This window comes from Leucoraja erinacea, chromosome 27 (genome assembly GCF_028641065.1).
Source record: "Leucoraja erinacea ecotype New England chromosome 27, Leri_hhj_1, whole genome shotgun sequence".
Taxonomy (NCBI): Eukaryota; Metazoa; Chordata; class Chondrichthyes; order Rajiformes; family Rajidae; genus Leucoraja; species Leucoraja erinaceus.
The window spans coordinates 17,902,725-17,918,501 of record NC_073403.1 but is presented as its reverse complement, the minus strand read 5'-3'; positions in this window follow the sequence as shown (position 1 = coordinate 17,918,501).

The window sequence follows — 15,777 nt, the reverse complement described above, 5'->3', positions numbered from 1 at the left end:
TCATTCTGAGTCAATCGATGCAGTGAGACGCCGGGATTTGAATCTGTGGCATGAAATCATAGAGCTTTGAACTCTTCACGGAATTACTCACGTGACTCCAAAGTAGAATAGTAAGATTAAACGAGAACTTACCAGTTTGAAGTTTGATCTTTATTTTATGAGGAGTTACGTTGGTGATTACGTGCCCACCACGCCCAACCCTCTCTCTCATAAAGGTCATATGGTAGTTCTCATGTTTGCTGATCAAACTATGTTACTTCAAACATTCTGTTATCAACGTAACTCCTCATAAAAGAAAGATCAAACTTCAAACTGGTATGTTCTCGTTTCATCTTACTATTATTTATTGAACAATCTGCTGATCCGCTAATCCATCAAGCTGTATCATCCATGTTCAGGAGCAGCTTTTTCCAACAACCATCAGACTATTAAACACTACAACCTCCAAATAAGCTCCAAACTACATAGACTTGGGGGGCATTGTTTTGTGCCTTTGCATTATTGTTGTTTGATGGTGTTTTAGAAACTGAACTTATTTTTTGCTGTTTATCAAGGTGTTTGCAGAGCACCATGTTTACGATTCTGTTGTGCCGCTGCAAGTAAAAATATCATTGTCTGTTTCAGGACATATGACAATAAAACATAGTAAATATGACAATAAAACAGTCTTGACTTGACTCTTGACATTAAGTTTAATGTTAGAGCTGTAACTTTGGGGAAAGATATTAAATTGCATTTTATTAATGCTCTGTGACAGTTAGAACCTTTTCAAATAGTGCAAATGTCAAAGACTAGAGGGCATAGCATTAAGGTGAGTGGGGGAAATGCTAAAGGAGATGTATGTGGCACATACTTTTTAAACAGAGAGTGGTGGGTGTCTGGAACACGCTGCTGGAGGTGGAGGTGAAGACAAATACAATAGTGGCATTTGAGAGACTTATTGTCATTTGCAACCAGTAATTTCTCATTCCAAAACCGGTCTAACACACAATAGTCAAATAATTGGTGCAAAATGTCATCAGCACACAAAACAACTATTTTGGATAGTTGGGCAAACTTGGGTTGTATTCACTGGAATGTCAGAGGTTGAGGGGATAGGACAAAAAAAAAATCATGAAAGTCGAGGTAGAACCTTTTTCCTGGGTGGAAATGCCAAAGACAGTGGGCATAGCTTTAAGTTGAAAGGGGAAAAAATCTAAAGGAGAAAGTTTATTTACACATAGAGTGTTGGGTGCCTGGACGCACTGCCAGGGTGGTGGTGGAGGCCGTTACAATAGTGGCACTCGCAAGGCTTTACGAATGGCACATGAAAACGCAGAGAATGGCAGGATATGGATCATGTACAGGCAGCAAAGTGTAATCTGACCTCATGTTCGGCATGGACATTGGGGGCCAGCTCTATTTCTATGAATCGAGTTTCTAAGCTTGAGATCAATTCATGTTTCACCTTCATGTCTACCTTCATGTTTCACATATATCGGTTAGACTAAAATCAGTTCCCCTCAACTGATTTTAGTTTGTGTAGATTTTAATTAAAGAGTGGCTATAAAGGGATGTTTGTTAAATATCCTGTTGATCATTAACCTTTGAATACATTCATTAATATTAACAAGCATGCTAACCTCAATATTAAGTGTACAAAGCTGTGGGTAGCTGCATTGATTTTCCTCTCAACACGAAGCTGCGATATGTACCGGTGTATAATGATGCAAGTTGACAGTCAACATGTATGTCTGGAACATTGCCATGATCACCCCAGAATATCAGAGATGAATTGACATAAACTGCATTGCTACTTAAAAAGGGATATCCATTTTACCAGATTAGCACAGGCTATAATAAAAAATGTGTTTCCAGTTGGTAGAGGGGGCCTGAATTAATATATCTTGGGCTGGGTTTAGGAATCAGGCCTTCATCCATAGAAACATAGAACCATGGAAAATAGGTGCAGGAGGAGGCCATTCGGCCCTTCAAGCCAGCACCACCATTCATTGGATCATGGCTGATCGTCCCCTATCAATAACCCGTGCCTGCCTTCTCCCCATATCCCTTGACTCCACTAGCCCCTAGAGCTCTATCTAACTCTCTCTTAAATCCATCCAGTGATTTGGCCTCCACTGCCCTCGGTGGCAGGGAATTCCATAAATTCACAACTCTCTGGGTGAAAACGTTTTTTCTCATCTCAGTCTTAAATGACCTCCCCTTTATTCTAAGACTGTGGACCCTGGTTCTGGACTCACCCAACATTGGGAACATTTTTCCTGCATCTAGCTTGCCCAGTCCTTTTATAATTGTATATGTTTCTATAAGTGTAGTTCACTGCATCACTGTTATATCTTAACATATTTGAAAGTACACCAAGGCTACACCTGGCCAGGCCAACCCTGCGATGCCACCAGGACAACAGACCTTTATGGTCAGATCAAGACCCCTGTACTTACAACAACTGGGACTTGAAAATGGCGCCAAACTGGCCCCTCTTTTTACTGTCTCAGTGCACTACTGCTATACACTTGTACTGTATCTGAGCTAATTATCAAAAATGTATCTAAGTGCTTAAGTATAGTGACACTTGTATAGAGAAATTAATTTCACTGTACCTCGGTGCATGTGACAAATAAAGAACCATACCATAGGTGGAGGTTGAGTTTTGTATTTTATGGAGTCTTTTTATTTTCTTCAAACCTGTTGAATGCACATGTCTGGGAACTCATCAACTAACATGGCTTCTGCCTAAGATCAGAACAGAGAACAGTATTGATGCAGAGATGATTAAGGGAGAGCAGTGTATCCCTGCTGATGTCCATTTGCTGGGACGGTGAACCCAAACAGGTAATCTGGACATTATCATCTGCGTCAGGTGATGGTATAGTGGATGCCTGTAACAATTGACAGTAATAAGTTGTACACTTTGGCTAAACGATAAATCAAGATTTATGTTCTGAAAAATATTATTACAGGCATATAATCTTCCAGAAGAATATAAAAAGCATACATGGCCACAATTTCTTGAATGATTTGTTTATGTCTTCCACTTGGAAGTCCCATTACACTTTCATAACAAGATAAACCCTGACAAATGAGAACAACTTGGTCCCCAGCAGTTGATTCTGCAAAATGGCAATGAGAACTGTTTTTATTAGGTTATGACAGGATTTAAAATTTTACAAACAAAGTTCTAAGGTTGCTGTTGAGGTACGGCTTTTATTTTTTATTTGGTATCTATCGATTTATTTTTTAACCAAATACACAGTTAAAAGTCTTGCAAGAAATATGAAGCATATCTAGAAAAACAGCATGTTACTGCTGCCTCACTAGGATTCAAAGTCACAAAAAGAATAATGTAATGTAGTATGCAGTGTTGTCTCCACCAAAAGGAGGTGCACGGCACGGTGGCGCTGTGGTATAGTTGCTGCCTTACAGCGCCAGAGACCCTGGTTTGATCCTGACTACGGGTATCGTCTGCACGGAGTTTGTACGTTCTCCCTGTGACCTGCGTGGGTTTTCTCTGGGCGTTCCAGTTTCTTCCCACAATCCAAAGACGTACAGTTTTGTAGGTTAATTGGCTTGGTATAAATGTAAACTGTTCCTACTGTGTGTAGGATAATGTTGGTGTGCGGGGATTACTGGTTGGTGCGGACTCGGTGGGCCAAAGGGCCTGGTTCTGCGCTGTATCTCTAAACTAAACTAAAAAAGATAATTTTAGTGCTCGTAGGGCATTTCCTTGTAAGTTAAAATCTTTGAATGGTCAGTGTACAAATTGCTCCAATCAGCAACCTAAAGCACTTCTAACAATTAAATAGAGAACATAGAACAGTGCAGCACAAGAACAGGCCCTTCAACCCATGATGCACATGTTGAAGTTAGGGGAGCCGTCGAGTATGGCTGCCCTGCCTGCAGCTGTTTGTTCTTTCACCCTTTTTTTATTTTTAGTGTGCTGAAAGTTTTTGTTTTGGAGGTCTAGTCTTTTTATGTGGGGGGTGGGTGGGGGGAAGGGGGAAAATGTATTTCTCAGTCCCTACCTGGTCGGCTTTCCTCCGTGCCGCATCTTTGCCCCTTTCTTGCGGCATACCTATGGGACTGGAGTGGCGTTTCCTGCCAGGACCGGCCAGAACCTCAGCCTCGGTGGCGGCAGCGCAGCGCTGAAGCATCATTGCGGAGCAGGCGATGCCTTACCCGGGTTGCCGTGTGGTAAGCCGAGTGCTCAGACCGCCGACTCCTACATCATGGAGCTGTTGTCGCGGAGCGTCCAGCTGCGGGGCGGCGCTGGGCTTAAACACCGCGGAGCCTGGGATCTCCCGCCGAGATCACCAGTGTTGGAGCTCCGACCAGCGCGGGCTGTGGACTTCGGGAGCCGTGGTCTCCGGGGAGGAAGCGGCCGTTCCAGACACTCCAAGCCACTGAGAGTGTTCTCCCGATGCAGGAGCTCCATCATCCGTCGAGAGGGCCTGTAACATCGGGCCGCCGTCGTGGCGACTGCGGAGGCCTCAATAGACCCGATAGACCCATGGGTGAACAAGAGGAAGAGGACAGGACTTTGTTGTCTTCCCTCACAGTGGGAACCATTGTGGAAGGGGGGGGGGGTTATGCTCCATGTTAAATTCTTTCGTGTTGTGTTTTATTTTTATTGATGTGCTGCAAATGGCAACTCAAATTTCACTACACCAATTTGTGTACGTGATAATAAATGTCCTTTGTCCTTTTGTTCTTTGAACATCATTCTGTGTCCGCGTGCTCCATATCCCTCCATTTGCTGCATATTCATGTGTCTAACTAAAAGCCTCTTAAACACCATTATCGATAATGGTAGACGTAGATCCAATGGCGATGTTCAAGAGGCATTTAGATAGGCACATGAATATGCAGAGAATAGAGGGGTATGGATCACATGCAGACAGAGATTAGTTTAACATGACATCATATTCAGCTCATAATCCATGGGCCAGCGGAACTGTTATTGTGCTGTACTGTTCTATGTTCTACGTTCCATGTTCCATATACTATGATTGATCTCTTACAGTGTTCCAATGAAGCCCAATAGAACTTCAAGGAGCACCATCTCATCTTCCATCCAGGACCATTACAACCCTAGGACACAATACTGAGGATGACTTGCTACAACAATTATATATATTTTTTAAACAAGGGCTTTATTTTCTTGAAAGTACACTATGCCTGTTTTTGGTAAACTTGTTGAAGGGGAAAGTAGATGTCTAATGCAGGAGGCATGGCAATGGATATTGAATTTGTGAGATCATGCACAAGATCATGCATTGTGAGATACAGTAGCAGCTTGTTTGACCATTCTCAATTTTCATTTCTGTTGACGTTTATATTTCTATTAAAAATCAGGAGAGATATAAAATGAGATGTGGAAGTCTCTCTTCTAATTTATGGTGTTGCAAAAAAATCAAGATCATAATGTAAATCAGCTTGTATTAGCAGTTCACGCAAACAGTGTTCAGGTACTGAACAGTATTTAACTCGTTTGAGGGATTCCCTGAGGAAGACTGAATTTTACTCTTCCAAAACACAAAGTAAGTGCTTTGACTGGGCCAACCTAAATGCAGCTTACGGAGCTTATTCATTGTCTCAGCTGGAAACTTAGGACCTTCAACTTTAATATTTCAGCGATAGCGAGAGTAAGCGTGACAGGCCAACAGAGATCTTAAGCAGCCTTCGAACGCTGGTGATCAGAGGTCTTTGCAATTATGCGTTTGTACTCTGTTGTCTGATCGATGCTAAATAACAAAACCACTGGAGTGTGGAAGACGACTGACTGCTGATAAAGCTTTAACTTTCCAGTTTTTGTCAAGCACCATTGATTATGGAAGTCAGCTCCACTTAATCACACTACACAGTAACGGCAATGCATTATACTGCCGTCAAAATCAGAATGAAGCATACACTCGCTGCTTTACAGCACCTTTGGTTGGAATTCATATCCAGGCAGCAAAGTTTTAGAGACCTTCAGTCTGCCTGAAGGTCATGTGTTGAGACAGTATTTCAGCCCTCCTGCCCACTGGGGATTATTTTATTTCTCCAAGATGATGTTACTAACCAGTGGGCCAGTGTTCTAAGGGAGGGAAAAATCTGTTCATTTAAGGCAAGCCTGTTTTTGTCAAGCTGGTTACAGCTATCTGTATAAAATCCATCAGAGAGCACATATCCTGTTCAGTGGTAATTGTTACATGGAACGTGTTGGCCATTGCAACTGCACACACGCTGTATACTCAAAGAGATTCCTGAAATAGTGGCTCAAATGGGGCTCCATCTTGCGACAACTTCAAAACAAGATGGAGTTAGATGGAAGCATAGAGGAGTCAAGACAAAGAGTAAAATACTTTTTGGAAACTATCTTTATCTGTCATAGAGAGTGAAATTTGGCCCTCAATGTCGTACCCCAGGTAACAACAAGGTTCTGTCCAGGTCAACCATTCACGACTTAAGCAGCTAACAAGTCGGCAGTGCAGCCGCAAACAAGTTCCAGCATGTTTCCAGCATCCAGCATGGCAGAAGATGCTCGCTGCACCTGCCAAATTCAGCCCACCAGTCTCCCAAAATCTCGTTGGTATGTATGGGCTTTACATAAGTCGGGCGCTCATAAGCTAGGGAGAACTTGTCGTAAGGATCCTGACTCAAAATGTTGCCTGTCCATTCCCTCCCCAGATGCTGCCTGACTTGCTGAGTTTCTCCAGCACTAACTAACCTCCTCTAGCTGCACAAGAGCCACATTCCTCTATTCCCTTCATATCCATATGCCGATCTAAGAGCCTCTCAAACGCCATTATCATCCCTGCCTCCACTCCACACTCCTAGAGAATGATTTTGAGAGCACGGCCCAGGCATCCATCTTGCCAAATATAGAGACCTTTACAGCACATTTGCCGTTTAGTTAGTGGCGCGCATTTGACAAGAAAAGCAATTATAGCAATCTTCCAAATAATAACCTGCGTCCCAAAATACTGGAAATATACTTGTTATACGAAATCTGAGTGACGGAAAAATGGAAGATTTCAAGTGCTTGCAAGAAGCATTTAGATCACAGCAGACACGCCCCAGAAAATAGGAATGGGCTGGGAATTTAAAATGATGCATTTATTTAAATGCAAATATGTTTGTTACCATACCCTGTGGAGTGTGAGAATGTTTTTAATGTATATTTAATGCAATAGGAAGGGCTGTCACATTTCAAGATCATAAATTCAAGAAAGCTTCATTTTAATTATTTTTGTTTAAACAATGTTTTAAGAAGCAAAATAGTTCCATTCATTCAGAAATTATTGGTTTTTAGACGGCTGTGGAGGCCAGCAAGTTGTTGGGTATTTTTAAGGTGCAGATTGACGGCTTCTTGATTAGTACGGGTGTCAGGGGTTATAGGGAGAAGGAAGGATAATGGGGTCGAGAGGGAAAGATAGATCAGCCATGATTGAATGGCGGAGTAGAATTGGTGGGCCACATGGCCTAATTCTGCCCCTAACATTTATGAACTTATTGATCTTAGCTTCAGCCAGAGATTTTTTTTTAAATTTCCTAAAATAGACTTTATTCAAATAATAAATATATACAATACGGGAACCGTGCGAAAAAAATTCATCCGACATTTTTGGAGGCTCTACAAATTGTTCAATACAGTCTATACATTTCTCAAGTCTGTCCCCCCACCTGTGTCACTCATGTGGCCCCCTGGCGTGGAATACCTTCCCTTGTTTTGAGGGGCATTTCCACCATATCGTGCTCCCCAAGTCCAGCAGCGGAAGGACACTAGACTGTGGTCCTCCCCCACAGAGCCTTGGCGTTGGCTGCACCGAGCTTCAGTCAGTCCCTCAGCACGTACTCCTGCAGTGTGCAGCGGGCCAGTCGGCAACATTCCCTGATGGACATCTCGCTCTGCTGGGTGGTGAACAATGCTCGGGCAGACCAAAGAGCATCTTTCACCGAGTTGATGACCTTCCAGCAGCACTCGATGTCAGTCTCTGAATGTGTCCCTGGGAACAGTCTGTAAATCACAGAGTCCTCTGTGACGGAGTTGTTCAGGATAAAGCATTCCAGGGACCCTTCCATGCTTCTCCAGACTCTGCAAAGAGGTGGGCAACCGTCGTAAAATCCATTAAAATATTAAAAAAGGAATTAGGCAAATTGGTAAAGAAAACTGTGCAGGTCTGTGGGAAAGAGGAGTATATGGAATGAACTAGGATTTTCATTCAAAGTACGAGCACAGTACCAGCACACTGAGTGGTATTCTGATGCAATTAGTCAGTGTTCTGGTGGGACGTTGGTCCACATTATGTCGGTGGTGTTCCATTAGTTTCACGCAAGAAAACATTTGACTCATTATTCTGTACATTTTTCTTTCCGATACGTGCCATTTTTGAGCATTAATGCGCTGATTTATGTCTCCAAAGTTGTTCTATCTCTGTGTGATGCGATAACAGGACACGCAGCAACCTTCCGATCATACAATAACTTTAATGATAAATCGGAAGGAGTACAGCTTTTTTTTCTTCTCTGATCAATATGGAACCCTTATCTGGATAGAGATAATATTCATGACTGTTTGCGGGAGTTTATTAATCTTTTCAGATAAAGGTCAACCTTCAGAGCTGCTCTTAACATTTTACCTCCTGATGATTGTTGTCAGAGGAGTGGTGGAGATAAAGGCAGATTAATGGCATTAACTGGCATACAGAGTGTATAATAATTGATCGTAATTCTCTGCATTACCCCAGGCTCCATCCTGAACTGTTCTTGATTGCCTGTTTCTTAGTTTTAAAGGTAAGCTGACCATGAAATCCCGTAGCTTTGGGTCAGCATGAAAAGTCTGCAAGATTATTGTTCGACTTTATGGCCCACAGATTGTCAGAGTGTCTCTGGTATTTTAACTTGCTTGAATCTCTCCTGGTGATTCGGCAGTCTGTTTGTGTTAGAACAAGCAGATGGTGTGATCCTTTAAAGTCCCCCCCCGATAGAAATCAGCGCAAGGATTGACAATTGACGGCCACAGGAGCAGATGGCAACATTCACTTTGCATGTACCTTAGACATGCTTCAGGCTATAATTTAAAAATAATGGCCATTTTCCACAGGTTAACCATATATTCTACCTAAATAGAGAAGTAATCCCAAAAAGGGAACAGTGATCCATTGATTCGATTTAGTTTAGTTTAGAAATGCAGCGTGGAAACAGGCCCTTCAGCTCACTGAGTCCGTGCTGACCAGTGATCCCCACACACTAGCACTAAAGGTAAGTGTTCCAATGTGCAACGTTACTCTTTATTTAGATACAGAAATTAGCCATTTAACAATACTTACTAATCTCTATAATACTAAAACTCTTTGTCTTGTTTGTCGCTGTGTGTGTGTGTGTGTGTGTGTGTGTGTGTGTGTGTGTGTATATCTGGTTAATTCCTATTTTCTTCCAAACGCTACGCCACAGCCTTCTCATTTTCACACATTCTACTCACATTTTTCCCATTGAGGCAATAAACATCTTCCCGTCGCATTCCCATTTATATTTCCGAAGTTTTTAATCGTTTAAAGTTTTAAAAACAGCCCGAAAACTCACCCATTTCGGAAAAAAAACCTCGAGTGACGTCACAATGCACTTGCAAGGCAGGACGGGACACTCAGCGAGGGAGGGGCACGCCAGCGCTCGCGAGGCAGCGGCTGCCGATGCTCGACGGGGAAGGTGGTGCTGGAGCTGGAGTGAGGGCCGAGCCCGGGGCTTGGGATAGGGCCGTGACCAGGGCCGAGAAAGAAGCCGCCGCTGGAACCAAGTACGAGCCTGGGCCCGGGGTCAGGGACGTGCCCAAAGATGAATTTGGGACCTGCACTGCAGCCCAGGGGGCGGCCGAACTGACGGCTGGAGTCTACAGCCTGGGCCGGGCCGAGTACGAGCACCAGGCCGAGGTCCAGGCCCTGGCGCTGCTCTACGATCTGGGTAGGTCCTGGGGCAGGGAATGGGAGTGAGGGGAGGAGGATGAGGGAAATGAGGGAGAGGTGGAAAGGGAGGGAGATGCTATCTACCCCTACTCCCACACTCTCTGCCCCCTCCCTCTCTACCCCCTCCCTCTCTACCCCCTCCCACTCTACCCCCCTCCCCCTCCCTCTCCAGAGATTGAAGAGGGAGGGTAAAGAGGAGGAGGTGGAGGGAGTGCTGGAGGATGAGGAGAAATGATCTGCACCTGCGCAGTTGGGGGCTATGCGTGAGTGGTGGAATCTTGCGTTGGGGGAGCAGACCCAATGGTCTGCACTTGGTCTAGTGAGATATAATTCAGCTGCTGCAACATACACACTCAAAAATATTCCAGTGTTTGGAGTCCAGAGAGCCACGAGTCAAGAGTGTTTAATTGTCGGACATACTAGCAACAGAACATTACTTACTGAAATATTGCATTGACATAGTCACTTCTGACAGAAAGTCATAGACCCATACAGCAAAAAAAAAAACAGGGCCTTCGGTCCACCTCTTCCATGCTGATCAAGATGCCCCATTTAAGGTAGTCCCATTTGCCCTCATTTGGACCATATCCCTCTAAACATTAACTGTCCATGTACCTGTTCAGTTGAATATTACAGCACAAGCCCTGTAGCTGGTTAAAGATGGAAAATGGAGGATTATTGATTTCACCAAATATCATGGAAAGATTTATTTATGGCCAGGTAAAATTCCAATTCAGATCATGCAAATATAGAGTTTCTTCTGTTAATTTTGATAGAAGTCATATCTCTGGATATAAGTAAAAAACCTTTCATGTTATAAATGTTGCAGCAGTAGAGTTGCTGCCTTACCATGCCAGGGTCCCGGGTTCGATCCTGAATATGGGTCCTGTCTGTACGGAGTTTGTACGTTCTCCCTGTGACCTGCGTGGATTTTCCCCGGGGTCTCCGGTTTTCTTCCACACTCCAAAGATGCACAGTTATGCAGTTTAATTGGCTCAGTAAAATTGTAAATGGCCCCTAGTACAATACAATACAATACAGTACACATTTATTGTCATTTGAGCCCCAGTGAGACTCAAACGAAATTTCGTTTACACAGCCATACAAACAAAGACAATGTCCTACAGACATACACACAATTAAATTCACATAAACATCCATCACAGTGAACCCACTGTGATGGAAGGCAAAGTCTTTTCTCTCCCCTGCTCTCAATTTCTCTCCCGATGTCCAAGCCCCAGGCGGGCGATGATAAGTCCCACGGCCATTTTAGGCCGCGCGGGGCGATTTACGGCCCCACTCCCGGTCTGAAAGTACAAGGTTGGAACCCCCACGGGCGATGGTGAGTCCCACGGCCATGAAGCCATGCCAGGCGATGTACGGTCCCGGTCCGGGTCGTTCCAACCCCGCGACACGGAATGGAGAAGTCGCGTTGCAGGAGCTCCGGGAAGCGGTCTCTCTCTCCCCCCGGACCCGCGAGCTCCCGATGTCCCAGTTCACTGGACCTGCAGCTGCGTTGCTGGAGCCTCCGAGCCCCAGGAGTCGAGTCGCAGCAGCGAGTCACCACCGCAAACCCACGCTCCGAGGCCGGCCAGATGGTGAGTAGTCCGCAGCTCCGCAGTCTCCCGAGCCCCCGGGTCGTTCAGGTTGGAGGCCGCTCCACGGTGCTAGGCCCCAACGACAACGGAGACCCAACAGGGAAAAGGTCGTGTCTCCCAGACAGGGAAGAGATTTAAACAGTTTCCCCTGCCACCCCCCCGCCCCCCACATATACACATTTAAAAACACTATTAAAAAACACCAAACACTACATTTAACTAGGCAAAAAATAAAAAAAAAAGACAGACAGGCTGTAGGGGCCGCTGCAACGGGTGAGTCGCACCGCCAAGTGTGTAGGACAATGCTAGTGTGCGGGGATCACTGGTCGGCATGGGCTCAGTGGGCCGAAGGGCCTGTTTCCACTCTGTATCTCTAAACTAAACTAAATCAATGAATCACTGTTCCATTTTTGGGATTACTTCTCTATTTAGGTAGAATATATGGTTAACCTGAGGAAAATGGCCATTATTTTTAAATTATAGCCTGAAGCATGTCTAAGGTACTTGCAAAGTGAATGTTGCCATCTGCTCCTGTGGCCGTCAATTGCCAATCCTTAAGCTGATTTCTATCAGGGAATTTAAAGGATCACACCATCTGCATGTTCTAACCCAAACAGACTGCCGAATCACCAGGAGAGATTCAAGCAAGTTTAATACCAGAGACACTCTGACAATCTGTGGGATATAAAGTCGAACAACAATTTTGCAGACTTTTCATGCTGACCCACAACGACGGGATTTCATACAAACTCCAACCACGGCCTTGGCCTCATCAGCCTAAGTGGATATTGTGGCTTGCAGAGCTTTTGAATGAAGACTTCATCAGAAACAAGCGCTAACCTAGTCTTGTGTAGGAAGGAACTGCAGCTGCTGGTTAAAACTGAAGATAAACACAAAATGCTGGAGTTATTCAGCAGGACAGGCAGCATCTCTGGAGAAAAGGAATGGGCGATGTTTCGGTTCGAGACCCGTCTTCTCGACCCTTAACGCCACCCACTAACCTAGTCCTTCTCATTCTTTCATCAGAATAGAATAGAATAGAATAGTTTCTTTATTGTCATTGTAACATGGGCCATGTACAACGAAATTTAAAATGTCAGCCAGTCAGTGCAGCATTCAAACATTTCTAAAGCTAACGAAACACATCCACGGTAAAATAATAAAGATAAGCAAATAAATAAATATCACAGACAAAGCACGCATACACACCCAACCCTCCATCCTTCTGTCGATTTCACCGTTACCACAGTCCCTTAGTCTGTATCGCCCCTGCGTTCCTTGGCGGCTACATTTAGTGCTTTTATAGCAGTGGGGTAAAAACTGTTTTTTAGTCTATTTGTCCTTGTCCTTGTGGATCTGTACCGTCTGCCTGACGGCAACAGTTCAAACAGGGAGTGTCCGGGGTGGGAAATGTCCTTTATGATATTCTGGGATTTTTTGGTGCAGCGGGAACTGTGTAAGTCCTCCAAGGTAAGGAGAGGGCAGCCGACAATCCTCTGGGCGTTGTCAATGGCCCTCTGGAGCGCTTTCCTCTGAGCCGCTGTGCAGCTGGTGTACCACACGCATACACAGTATGTTAGTATGCTCTCAATGGAGCACCGATAAAAGGACTGCAGCAGCCTCTGAGTGATGTTGTTCTTCCTGAGCACCCGCAGGAAGTGCAGTCTCTGCTGGACCTTTTTCAGCAGCGCAGTGGTGTTCACGCTCCACGTCAGGTCCTCCTCAATGTGGATTCCCAGGAAGCGGAAATCCGCCACCCTCTCTACACAGTCCCCTCTGATGGTCAGTGGTACCATGTCCGTTTTGTTTTTCCTGAAGTCTATTATTACCTCCTTCATCTTTAAGGTGTTGAGGAGCAGGTTATTTTCTTCGCACCACACTGTCAGCTGCTCCACCTCATCCCGGTAGGCGTACTCGTCCCCCCCGGAGATGAGTCCCACCACTGTAGTGTCATCCGCAAATTTGACAATGGTGTTGCTGTGGTGGGCGGGGGTGCAGTCATGTGTGTAGATGGTGTAGAGCAGGGGGCTCAGTACGCAGCCCTGTGGAGAGCCGGTACTGAGGCTGAGGGCCGTGGATGTATGATGGCCCACTCTGACTCTCTGGCTGCGACCCAACAGGAAGCTATTGATCCACGTACAGGTGGAGTGTGGAAGTCCCAAGTCCCCCAGTTTGTCCACCAGTTTGTGGGGAAGGATGGTATTAAAAGCAGAGCTGTAGTCCACAAAGAGCATCCGCACGTAGCTCCCCCGCTGCTCCAGGTGAGACAGTGCAGCATGGAGAGCTGTGGCTACAGCGTCCTCTGTGGATCTATTCGCTCTGTACGCAAACTGGTGGGGGTCAAAGCTTCGGGGCAGGAGTGATGTGATATGACCCCGGACCAGTTTTTCAAAACACTTCATCACCACTGGTGTGAGTGCGACTGGCCGGTAGTCGTTGAGGCTGGAGATGTTGGTTTTTTTGGGCTGTCATTTAAAGCCAATCAAGGATAAAGATCCAGGTTGATTTATTTTCCTTCTGAGTTGTGGGCTACTGAGGTTAATTGAACCAGTTGCCTACATCACCTTTAGAAAAACCTTCACATTCACAGCTGGCTTTATTAGACTGGACAAGGGCATACAATGACCATATATACCAGAGGTTTTGGTTGTAGATTAAAGTAGAAAGTACAGAAGAAAATATTCTGATGTGGTGAATTTATAAATCAGTGAAGTACAATGGCGCAGTGGTGGAGTTGCTGCCTTACAACGCCAGAGACCCGGGTTTGATCCTGACTACAGGTGCTATCTGTACAGAGTTTGTACATTCTCCCTGTGACCGCGTGGGTTTTCTTTGGGTGCTCCGGTTTCCTCCCACATTTAATAAACGTACAGGTTTGTAGGTTAAATGGCTTTGGGTGAAACTGGTCACAAGTGTGCAGGATAGTTTTAATAGTTTTAAAAAGGTTCTGATTGCCTACCCTATCTTTGCCTCTCATCGTTATTTACACCTCTATTAAGTCTCCCCTCAACCTCCAACGTTCCAGGGAAAGCAATCCAAGGCTATCCAACCTCTCCCTGTAGCTGAAACCCTCTAATCCAGGCAGCATTCTGGTAAACCTCCTCTGCATCCTCTCCAACGCCTCCACATCATTCCTGTAATGGGGCTCCCAGAAATGCATGTAATACTCCAAATGCCACAGCAGCAAAGTCCTGTCGACTAGCATCATGTATTTCTCTCAAGCAACTACGGCTACTCCTTCTAGAGCCTGACCATTACACAATGCTGACTAAACTATGAACTGTACACTGTCTTTTTGAACTAACTATGAAATTCTATGGACTGTCTTTCATTGCACCAAGAACTATAGCTCTTTTTGCACAGCATACAACAGTACAATACATTAACGGGCCATTCGGCACCATGTTTGCGTCGAACATGATGCCAAGTTAAACTAATCGTATCTGCCTGTACATGCTCCATATCCCTCTGTTCCCTGCACTTCCACTTGTCTATCTAATGGCACGGTGGTGCATGGTAGAGATGCCTTATACCGCCAGAGACGCAGATTCAACCCTAACTACAGGTGCTGTCTGTATGGAGTTTTTACGTTCCTCCCGTGACCGCGTGTGTTTTCTCTGAGATCTTTGGCTTCCTCCCATGCTCCAAAGATGTACAGGTTTGTAGGTTAATTGGCTTGTTGTAAATGTAACGTCCCTAGTGTGTGTAGGATAGTGTTAATGTGCAGTGATCGCTGGTCGGTGCGGACTGCGTTGGCCTGTTTCGGTGCTAAACAGATCTAAAATCTAAAAGCCTCTTAAACACCACAATCAAATCTTCCTCCACAAGTGTTGTGTTTGTTAAATTATTGCATTTTTGAATTTCTATGTATTATCTGTGTGTATTATGTTTACAAGCATGTTGTACTGCTGCAAATAAGATTTTCATTGTTCTGCTGTTGTTACATATGACAATGAAACATTCTTGACTCGATGTATACATTTGATGTTGTACCAGATAACCCAGGAGGCTATTCATTCACTTGAATTTATCTTTACTGGGAGAAGGAAAGAAAATCTCCCTGCTTAATATTGTCAGCAAGAATTGTTTAACATTATTGAAGGGAACAGTAAATTTTATTATTTGCATTTTTTAAACCCAAATTATAGGACTTTGCAATGAAAGCAAGGAATCTTGCCCATGAGCTACACATATAAACATTGTTTATGCAAATTTATGAGTAGTGCACTAAATGTTTT